Below are 11,148 nucleotides of genomic sequence, written 5' to 3'. Positions count from 1 at the left end.
CAAACATTTATGAGTGTCTATTATAGGGGAGGTGACAGAATTTAAAGGAGTAAATAGGACAGTCATTGCCCAGACTTCTCTGAGCTAAATACCTTATAGAGAAGGCAGGTGCAAAAAAATTAATAATAATAATAATAATAATAATAATAATAATAATAATAATAATAATAATAACAGGAAGCTGTGTGCTAACAGCTGACTAGTGTGAGAGAAATTGAAGGGGTGTTAAGAGGTATAGAGAAAAATTATCCTTTCTAGTAAAATGAGATCAGGCAGCATGCTTTAAAAGGTGTTGTTGGGCATCATTAAATGCAGAAGATGATATTTAGGGCTTGGAAGATGATTTGGAAAGATGGCAGTGTAAGAGTGGGGATGGAGATCAATGTGGACAAAATGACCAGCCTGGGAGAAAACCAGGAGCCGAAGAGATCAAGGCATTTGGAGACATTGAAATAAGGTCAAAACAGCTATCTCAAAGATATACCCAGGGGAGGGATCCAAGTGAGATTGCCATATCCGAGACTCTGAAAAGTGTCTTTATGTAGCCTGTGACAGTTGGGGCTCATCGAGGGTGCTGCTAATTAAGAGTAGGCTTTAGTAACGATAACCGACCTGTACATTTCTGAGCCCTAACTAAAGGTGTCATATGAAAAACAGTGGCGTGCAGATGGCACCCGATGCATGTTTAATGATTCTAAAACTAAATGGCTTTGCCAAATAAAAATTACAACTCCATCCATTTGTAATGATTTTGTAATACGCAGGTGCAAATTTCCTTATCGACCATCTTAACAAATAGTATTTTAGCTTTAAAAGCAGTCCTTTAACCTTTAGCAGAAGCCTAATTTAAAAAGAAAAAAAAAAAAAACCTTAAAGGCATGGGATTAGATGATTGCAAATTTCTAATGCACTGAAATATAATTATAAGCACATTGAATGGAAGCCCTATAAATAAAAATAACTCATCAGGTTACTTTCATAACCTAAGCAAGGCAGAGTAATTAAAGCAAGAAATTAAATTCTGTAAAATTAAAAATGCAATTCTGTATATAAGATTTAGAGATGGGTTTCAAGGAACCAACTGAGCTCATAGCTTTGAAATGGCCAGATTTGCTCAAACTGTAGGCAATGCTTTTGTGTTATCTCAAAGGTTGTCTTCTCTTAGCAAAGTCACAATGACAATTTTCATATACACTTGAATAATCTATAAACTGTAAAACTGTATCTGTGTGCATACATGTATGTGTGTCTAGCAAAACAGTTTTCACTAAAGACATCTGACAGTATAACTCGCTTTTTCTTTTCAGGTTTTTAAAATTATTTTTTATTTTTATGTGTGATTATGTGTGCACATGTGAGTAAAGGTGCCTATGGAGGCCAGAAAATAATGTCAGATGTGGAGTACAGGAATTACAGTTGGTTGTGAGCTGCCTGGTGTGGGTTCTGGGCACTGAACCCAAGTCTTGGTAAAAGAAATACATACTCTTAACCACCGAGCCATCTCTCTGACCCAGTAGAGTAACATGTATTATGGAATACATTTCATAGTTATAAAATATAATAAATATAGGCTACTGATGATAACAAGTTATTCATGCTATGCTTCTTAATAATGTTCTGCATGAATAATTGTAAACACTAAAAGAAATAATTGAAATAAACTTATGGTACTTTTTTATGTAAACTGGTAGAATACAACCCAAAGACAGAAATGTGGCATGTCTGGATGGCGGCTTTGGAGTAACACCCATTACAGTCTTGGGCTTAAGGTAGAGAGGCACCAGGCCAAGTTCACGGTCCGGTTTTGGGTGATAAAGAGTTGTCAGTATTTGCCTTCATCCCTGGACTTGTTTTGGTTTTAGATTTTTCAAGATAGGGGTTCTCTATGTAACAACCCTGGCTGTCCTAGACTAGATTTGTAAACCAGGCTGGCCTTGAACTCACAGAGATCCAAGAAAACAGCTTTGTCCAGACACAACAGGACTGGTACACATACAAACTCACAGAGACTGTGATTGCATGCACAAGTTCAAACGAAGCAAAATTCCAGCATAGAGACAGGGAATTGGACACAAAGTCTACCCCTTACCATAAAACCTTTTCTTTTCTCTTTCTTTCTTTTTTTTTTTTTTTAAAGAAACATCAAATCTAATTTAAAGAAATAAACAACCTAAAAGTAACTTCAAGAACAATGGACAAAGCATCTCCCGAAGAGAGCAAGGTGGCTACACTGACTGGAGGGCTGGAGGAAGGGAACATGTCATGTAGTTGGATAGGTTGTAAGTTACTTACAAATAAACTTCTTTGAGGATGGAGGGATCCCTGGGTCATTTCTGACTATCAAAACACATGTGAGCTTCTCTCTGTGAGTGTCCAATACATCTCAAGAGGTAAACTCTCCACTTTCCCACACAGGATTTGTCTTCTGTCTTAGCCAACTCTCAACAGAAGGGCACCTAGAACAGTGCCATCTCCCTGGACAAAGAGCATGGGGATGTTCAGTTTTGTTGATTTATAGATCTCTTCATCAATCTCTATCATCATCACATTTTCTTCTACATCTTGCAGGATCATATGTAAACGTTGATCATAAGCATGTGATCTGCCTCAAAGCTCTCAGTCATTTCTCATCTTCGTATAGATTCATTCATCCAAACTGAGCCTGATGAGATGCAGCATTGGTAGTCTGTTGCTGATCTACATCGTCTGCCATATTTCAAACACTGTGCCCTTTCCACCTCTCACAAGAACAGACACTCAACATCCCCACCAAAAAAAAAAAAAAAAACCAAAAACAAAAACAAAAAACAAAAAAATGCTCGGCCATCACTCACTGTAAATCAAAACTAGCCATAAAATTATTTTCAACTGGTACCTGCTCAGAAAGGGAAAATCATTCTGGCTTCATCATTCTGCTGTATACAAGAAACACACCTCAGCAATAAAGATAGATATTACCTCAGAGTAAAGCGCTGGAAAAGGGTTTTCAAAAGAAATGGACCCAAGAAGCAAGCTGGAGCAGCCATCCTAATATCTATTAACATTGACTTTCAACAAAAATTAGTGAAAAAGATGGGAAAGAATACTTCATACTCATCAAAGGAAAAATCCAATAAGATGCCACTCAATCCTAAATATGTCCCAATTGCAAGGACACCCACATTCATAAAAGAAACATTACTAAAGCTTAAATCACACACCAAACCACACACATTAATAATGGGAGACTTCAGCACCCCACTCCCACCAATGGACAAGTCATCCAGACAGAAACTAAATAGAGATAATGAAACTAACAGATGTTATGAACCAACATTGACCTAACAGATATCTACAGAACATTTTACCCAAAATAAAATGATATATCTCCTTCCAGGCACCTCACAGAACCTTCTCCAAAACTCATCATATACTCTGCCACAGAGCAAGTATCATCAGATACAAGAAAACTGAAATAACCCCATGGATTAAAGCTGGACTTCAACAACAGAAACAACAAAAAGTCTACAAACTCATGGAACCCGAACAACTCTCCCTTCAATGTCCATTAGGACAAAGAAGAAGTAAAGTCATTAAGGACTTTCTAGAACTCAATGAAAATGACTGTACAACATGCTCAAACTTATGGGGCACAATGAAAGCAGAGATAAAAGGAAAGTTCATAGCAGTAAGTACTTTCATAAAGAACTTGGAGAGGTCCCATACTAGCAACTTAACGGCCCACCTGGAATCTCTAGGGAAAAGAAAAGAAGCAAACTCACTCAAGAGGAATAGATGGCAGGAAATAATTAGCTCAGGGCTGCAATCAATAAATTAGAAACAAAGATAACAATACAAAGAATCAATGAAACTAAGAGTTGGTTCTTTGAGAAAGTCAACAAGATAGACAAACCCTTAGTGAATCTAACTAAAAGACAGAGAGGCAATATCCAAATTACCAAAATCAGAAATGAAAAGGGGGACATAACAACAGACACTGAGGAAATCCAAAGAATTATTAGGTACATTTACAAAACGGAATACTACTTAGCCATCAAAAACAGGGAAATCTTGAAATTTGCAGGCAAATGGATAGAACTACAAAAGATCATCCTGAGTAAGGTAACCCAAATCCAGAAAGACACACATGGTGTGTACTCATTTATAAGGTGATACTAGCCATAAAAAAATAGGATAACCAATCCAGGCGTGGTGGCACACGCCTTTAATCCCAGCACTCAGGAGGCAGAAGTAGGCGGATCCCTATGAGTTCAAGGCCAACCTGGCCTACAAAGTGAGTCTAGGACAGCCAGGACTACAAGAGAAACCCTGTCTTGAAAAACTAAAAACAAAAATAAAAATAAAATAAAAGAATGTGATAACCATGCTACAATCCACAGACAAAAAGAAAACAAGGAGGACCTAAGGGACAGTGCTAGAATCCTAATCAAAAGGGGAAATAAAATAGACATCTGAAGTGGATGGAGGGAGGGCTAAGAGCAAAAACTCAGGCAGCTGCTCATGTTGGCGAGGATGTGGAACAAGGGGAACATCCCTCCATTGCTGGTGGGAGTGCAAATTTGTACAACCACTTTGGAAATCAATCTGGTGCTTTCTCAGAAAATTGGCAAGAGATATACCTCAAGACCAAGCTATACCATTCCTGTGACGTACCCAAAAGACGCTTCGCCATACAACAAGAACGCTTGCTCAACTACGTTCATGGCAGCTTTATTTCTAATAGCTAGAAACTGGACACAACTTAGATGCCCTTCGACTAGAAAATAAAGAAAATAAGGTTCATTTACACAATGGAATATTACTCAGCTACTAAAAACAAGGACATCATGATATTTGCAGCCAAATGGATGGAAATAGAAAAAGTCATCCTGAGTGAGGTAACTCAGACCCAGAAAGACATGCATGGTATATATTCCCTTGTAAGTGGATAGTAGCCATAAAGTACAGGGTAAACATGCTACACTCTACAGACCCAAACAGCCTAAGTAACAAGTAAGGACCAAGGGAGGATGCTTGAACCACACTAAGAAGAGGAAATTAAATGGACATTGGAAGTAGACAAAGGGAGGGAACTGAGTGTGAGAGGGGGTAGAGAGGGGAACAGGAGGGATCAAGTGTGGGGAGGATCCACAAAAGAGAGACCTGGAATCAGTAGGGGGCACCTCTGGTACAACCTAGAAATCTAAGACAATGGAAACTCCGAGGAATCTACCAGGGTGACCGTAGCTAAGACTCCTAACAATAGGGGATTATCAACATGAAATGCTCACCCCCTGTAACCAGGAAAGACTTCCAATGGAGGGATCAGGATACCAACCCAGCCACAAAACCTTCAACCCACAATTTTTCCTGCCTATAAGAGGTGCAGGGATAAAGAGGGAGCCAAAATTGAGGAAATGGCCAACCAATGACTGGCCCAACTTCACTCCCGCGCCATGGGAGAGAGCCCTCCCCAGACACTATTAATAACATTCTGCTATACCTGCGGGCAGGAAGCTAGCATTGACTGTCTTCTGAGTGGCTTCATCCAACAGCTGTTGAAACAGATGCAGAAACCCACTGCCAAACATTGAGCAGGGCTCAGGAATCTTCTAGAAGATGGGAGAGTAAGGATTGAAAAAGCCGGAGAGGTCAAGGATACCAAAAGAAAATCTACCAAATTAACTAACCTGGGCCCATAAGAGACTGAACCACAAATCAGAGAGCACAGGACAGACCAAGCCCCCTGTGCATATGCAAAGGATGCACAGCTTGATCTTCATGTGGGACCTGTAACAGCAGGCGCAGGGGCTGTCCCTGACTCTGTTGCCTGCCTATGGATCCCTTTCCTCTAACTGAGCTGCCTTGTCCAGCCACTATAGAAAAAGATGCAGCCAGTCCTACTACAACTTGATATGTGAAGGTGGGTTGACATCCCTGGGAAGTCTCCCCTTCTCTAAGGAGAAAGGGAGGAGGATGAGGGAAAGGGGAGGGAGACGAAGGAGAGGAGGGAGGGAAGCTCTGCTTGGGGTGTAAAGTTAATTAATTAATTCATTCATTAAAAAATAAAAGTGAGTGAATTAGAAAATGCAGACACTGACACACATGGGTTTAATGTACCGTGGGAGTCATGGACTCGTTTTTCTCAGGAAAACAGAGCATCAGTGACACCAGCACAGTACTTAGGCTGAGTCAAGTTAAGAAAACGTCTATGCTGCATCCAAGGAAGAGAGAGTGCATTTGAGGGTCCAGGACCAACCAGAACGGGCATAATTATGTAAAAGAGCCAAGAAGCAACTGAGAAGGAGCATCAATGTGACATCAGGAACAGGGGAGACTTCCCGTGAATTATTCGTTATAGGAAAGAGCATATTTCATAGCCAAAGGCAGTTAACTACACAGACTGTTTTCCAGGTCTGCGCTATCTTGGCTGCTCTCTGCTGACACAGAGGGGAGCGGTTCCTTCTCAGGAAGTACGGTAAGATGAGCAAAGGACCACGCTTTAAAGAACCCTGGCTACGATTCTGCAGCTGCTGCCGATGTGTCACTCAGGGTCTCTCAGCCTCATTTACCTTGGCTATAACAATGAAGAGCCACGACTCAGAGAGTGGCCACGGCAATCATGGAAGATGTCTGACACAAAAGCGTCTCTCCGAAGCTGCTCGAGCAGTGTGTGTTTCTTTCTTTGCTTCCCGTCTGTTATCTCGAGGATGCAGCATAAAACGATCGAATACCGAAAAGGATTTCTGAGCCCATCCTTTTACGATGTGCGTGGACGGCTGGCTCTTGTCCACTTTATCCCTAACCCTGGCCACTTACTGACAAATTTCTCTGCAAAGAATGGGAAATGTTCTGCTTCGTAGCCTGGGATATATGCTTTGTGATCTCCGGATTGATTTTATTGATTTTTATTTCACACTACTTTGGCCATATTTCTCAATTTAGGTGTCCCTTCACACCATGCCATTTCAATAGTTTAATGAAACCCCTAGAGCTGTGTAGTGTATCAACCCGGCGGAGACTCGATTCTCTTCCAGAGGACCACTTTCTGCATGGAGTCAAGAGAGCCAGCCCAGATAGTCACAACAATGCCTGCCTCAGAAATGACATCTGCTCAGTCTGAGGGAAGCTGATCATTCATAGTCACCCTATAGCCCATGTTTCTCACTTCCGGGATGCTTTATAGAGTATTTGAGGCACGCATAGAAAATCTAGTCCTATGAATCAGTCATCTCACCCCATTTTCCCCAAATTCTTGTCCTACTGAGTTTTGTCAACTTCTTTGTTTCTTTTGTAGGGGAGGGCTGTTTGTTTTATTTTTGAATTTAGCATTTTTGGTTGGTTGGTTGGTTGATTGGTTTTGTTTGTTTGTTTGTTTGGGTTTTGGGTTTGTTTGTTTGTTTGCAATTCTGTATTGACCAAATTACCAGTAAGAAAAGCTTTCTGCATTCTGTTTATTCTAGTAAACAGTCTGGTAAACACAGGTTAAAAAACAAATGTGGTCCACTAATAAATAGTTGAAACCAATGTGACCCTTTCTGTGCACAAATAGTTCATTTTAGGTGCAAATATACAAATATCAAAAAAGAAATAAAGTGCACATTTCTCTGTGTATTCGTGTGTGTATGTGTGTGTGTGTACGCATGTGGAGGCCAGATAACAACCTCAACTATACTTATTCAGGCACCATTCACTATTTAAAAAAAAAAAAAAAAGAACCTCTCACTGTCCTTGTCCAGCAAGCCCCAGGAATCTGTTTGTCTCTTCCACTACCCTAGCATTCAGACTTGCATGACAGACAGGTTCCACAATGCTTGGTTTCTGGGTATCAAACCCAGGTCTTTATGCTTGCAGAGCAAGCATGTTAACAACTGAGCTATCTCCTTAGTCTTTTGTTATAAAAAAAAAAGTAAATCCGGAAAGTTAGGATGCCTGCTTCAGGGTGTCTGGAGCTAAAATTCTGAGACATAAAGTCCAACACAGTTCCAAAGTGTAAGGCGCGCCCGCACCCAGTAATGGCGACAGCGGCAACCGCTCCCGCGCGGGCACAGGCATAAGCTCTCCCAACGTGCCCCTCCCGAACAGGGGTATGCAAATGAAGTATTCTGGAGTTGCCCTCTCAGCCACGGGCATGCTAATGGGGCATGCTAATGAGGCATCCAGATACGACCTATGAGATATTGACACGACACATACCCAGAGCTATTTAAGTGATGCGCTCACGGGCATTCGGGGTCTTTCGCCTCAGCTTCAAGGGCGCTCCCAATAAAGCGCGATTGCGTCGTTCCTGCCGGCGGGAGGGCGCAACACAAAGAATTCCAAGGATCTTCTCACATGAACCTGCTGCGCCTTCCTGAGCAATGGGATATCACTGTCAGAAAAGATCTCACAGCCAGAGGTCCCTAGGCAGCTGTCATCAGCCCTGGGGACACAGGACTACCCACAACAGAGCCAACAGGTTAGTTTCTGAGATGTACTGTTGAAGTTTACATATTATTAGAGGTGCTGACAAACTGGCAGACATAACAGTTACCATCATAGCAGACTCAGAGGGGTTTATTTTTCAGATTTTAAACTGTTTTGAAACTTTTATCCATTAAAATACCTCCAACAGCAATTCAAATTTATGGGTTTAAATCTGAAGTAATAAATGGGATTAGAAACTCCATGCCCTCAAGCCACCCATTTAGGAGCAAGTCGGGGCGAGGAGGGGGGTGTAGGTATAGGAGCTCTTCTTATGCAAATTTATAGTTGTGCATACATGGCCCTTATTTTTACGTGATGGAGAGCAGTATTTTCTGTATAACACTTTCCTTCTGTCATGTGCATCAGTTCACATCTTTGATGTGAGGACAGACGGTCTGACTGAAACAAGGATGGATCTCAGTGGTCAAGCTTATCATGGCGTTAGTCATCTTGGGCTGTCTACAAGGAACCATTACATTTAAAAAAGGAAAACACGTGTAATACTTTGACAACAGTTGAGTTTGTTTTCCCTGTTGGACAGAGCCCACAGCACACTCCATTAGAGTACACATAACTGGGGATTATTGCGACTGCTCAGTTCTCAAATGGGACTGAGATTTGCTGAGCTTGTGGTATGACGCAGACCTTGGGCCGTGCACTCTGGACCAGTCTCTAATGATGAGAAATGTAAAAGGTGAAAGTTATTACCATCACACCCCTGGGGAGAGACTAGATTTAGTGACGTCCACCTGCTTCTTCAAGGTCGCACACCCGGCTCACTAAAGCCAAGTGGACTAACTCTGAACTCCATTTATTCTGAAACCACTTCTAGCTGATTACTGCCATCTACAGAATGAGTAACAGAAGACAGCTCCAATTAGTGTTTAAAATAAATACCATAACAGTAGCAATCTTGGGCACAGATGCATGTCACTAAGGCCAACTCAATGATACTGTCCCTTCCATTGTCCTTTGAGAGCCAAGATACTGTAAGGTGGATGCCACAAATGGATATATTTTCCCCTGTTACAGATTCTTCTGCACTGATTTTTTTAACCCGATTATGACCTACATGATTTGTTTCATGGGATCCAACGTTACAAATTTTTAAATGTCTGGGTTGAGTGCCCCAGCCTGCAACCCCAGCACTTGGAATGTGGAGGCAGAAGGACCAAGGAAGGTCAGCCTGAGTGTGGTGGTGGCTTGAACGAGAATGGCCCCATAGTCTCATATATTTGAATGCTTAGTCCTCAGGAAGTGGCACTGTTTGAGAAGGATTAAAAGATTAGGAGGTGTGGCCTTGTTGGAGCAGGTGTGGCCTTGTTGGAGATATGCCCCTGGGGTGTGGGACCTAGGTTTCAAAAGCCCATGACTGGCCCAGTGTCCCAACCCTTTTGAATCAGGATAGAGCTCTCAGCTACTGCTCCAGCATCCTATGCACCACCATATTCCCTGCCCTGATGAAAAATGGACTAGACCTCTGACATTGTAAGCCAGCCCAATCAAATGCCATGGTCACCACCACAGTCATGGCGTCTCTTCACAGCAGTAGGACACTGTCAAAGCCACTGGGCTACAGAGCAAGACTCTGTCTTTAAAAAGATAACTCAGAGTACTGGATTCTGAACAAACCAACAAAATTCCTCCGTGGGACCGTGAAATGAAGAATCACAACCAGGTTGTAGTGACTTTTATAGGAAAGAAAAGTATTGTTGAGCTAATTACACCCTTCTCCATCTGGCTGTATGTTTTACACAAGTTCAAAGCCGGCATAAAGAAAAACACTGAGCAAATAGACACTACACATAAACACTATGTTATGACTTTTGACAAATTAAGTATTTGTAGGTAATTTTCTGTTTCCAATAGAAGTGCAGTAATTCAGAACCAGTATTAAAATGAAATAAATCTTACAGTATGCTAATTTAGTAGCCATCATACATTACACTAGTAAAGTAAGCTAATTCAATTTGTAGAAAAGGCTATGACATATTAAAGTGTCTCTCAGAAAATGAGGAGGAGGAAATTATTAAGTCAAAAATATTATTATCAGAAAATAATTATTTTGGCATACTTTCAGTAGCAACTGCCATCTCTTTTTTTTTTTTTTTTTTTTTTTGATGGACATTGGAGATTTGTGATGGATCTGAAATATGTCATTTAAAGAATAATATTTCAGATAGAATTTGGGGAGTTTTTTCAAAGTATTGTTAAAACTTCCCATCAGTAAAATATTTTTTTAATCTTCTATCTTGGATGATATCTACTGTCTTAAAAGCCAAAGAAAGCTCATAAGCATGGATGCAGAATATTATTTATTACTAAAGGAAGAAGGCTACAGGGCTGGGGAGATGGCTCAGGAGTAAAAACTTGCTATACAAATGCGAGTGTACATTATGATTCCCAGAACACACGGAGAGCCAGACACAGTGATATACCTGAAAAACCTCAGCATTTCTACAGAGATGGGAGAAAGCCGTTGCTGGTGGATACAACAGTGAGAGAACAACCAACCCTGCCTCAACCAAGGTGGACTGCTAAGCACAACACCTGAGGTTCTCCTCTGACTGCCATGCAACAGCCTCAGCACCACCCCAAAAAGGTGGGGGAAGATGGAGAGAAGGAGAGAGGATTTAAAAGAGGGGGAAATTATGCATAAGTGAAAAAAAACTGTCAAAATAATCAGGCCACCACTGATGATTT

General features: G+C 41.1%; 1 pseudogene; it reads right to left on the bottom strand.

The window, feature by feature from the left end:
• Window positions 1–2,430: 2,430 nt before the first annotated feature.
• On the bottom strand, window positions 2,431–2,713 carry LOC127209031 (U6 snRNA-associated Sm-like protein LSm3; annotated as a pseudogene).
• Between the last annotated feature and the right edge of the window lie 8,435 nt (window positions 2,714–11,148).

Source organism: Acomys russatus, chromosome 26 (assembly GCF_903995435.1).
Source record: "Acomys russatus chromosome 26, mAcoRus1.1, whole genome shotgun sequence".
Taxonomy (NCBI): Eukaryota; Metazoa; Chordata; class Mammalia; order Rodentia; family Muridae; genus Acomys; species Acomys russatus.
The sequence above is the reverse complement of the archived record's forward strand: the minus strand, read 5'-3'. Positions and strand labels throughout refer to the sequence as shown.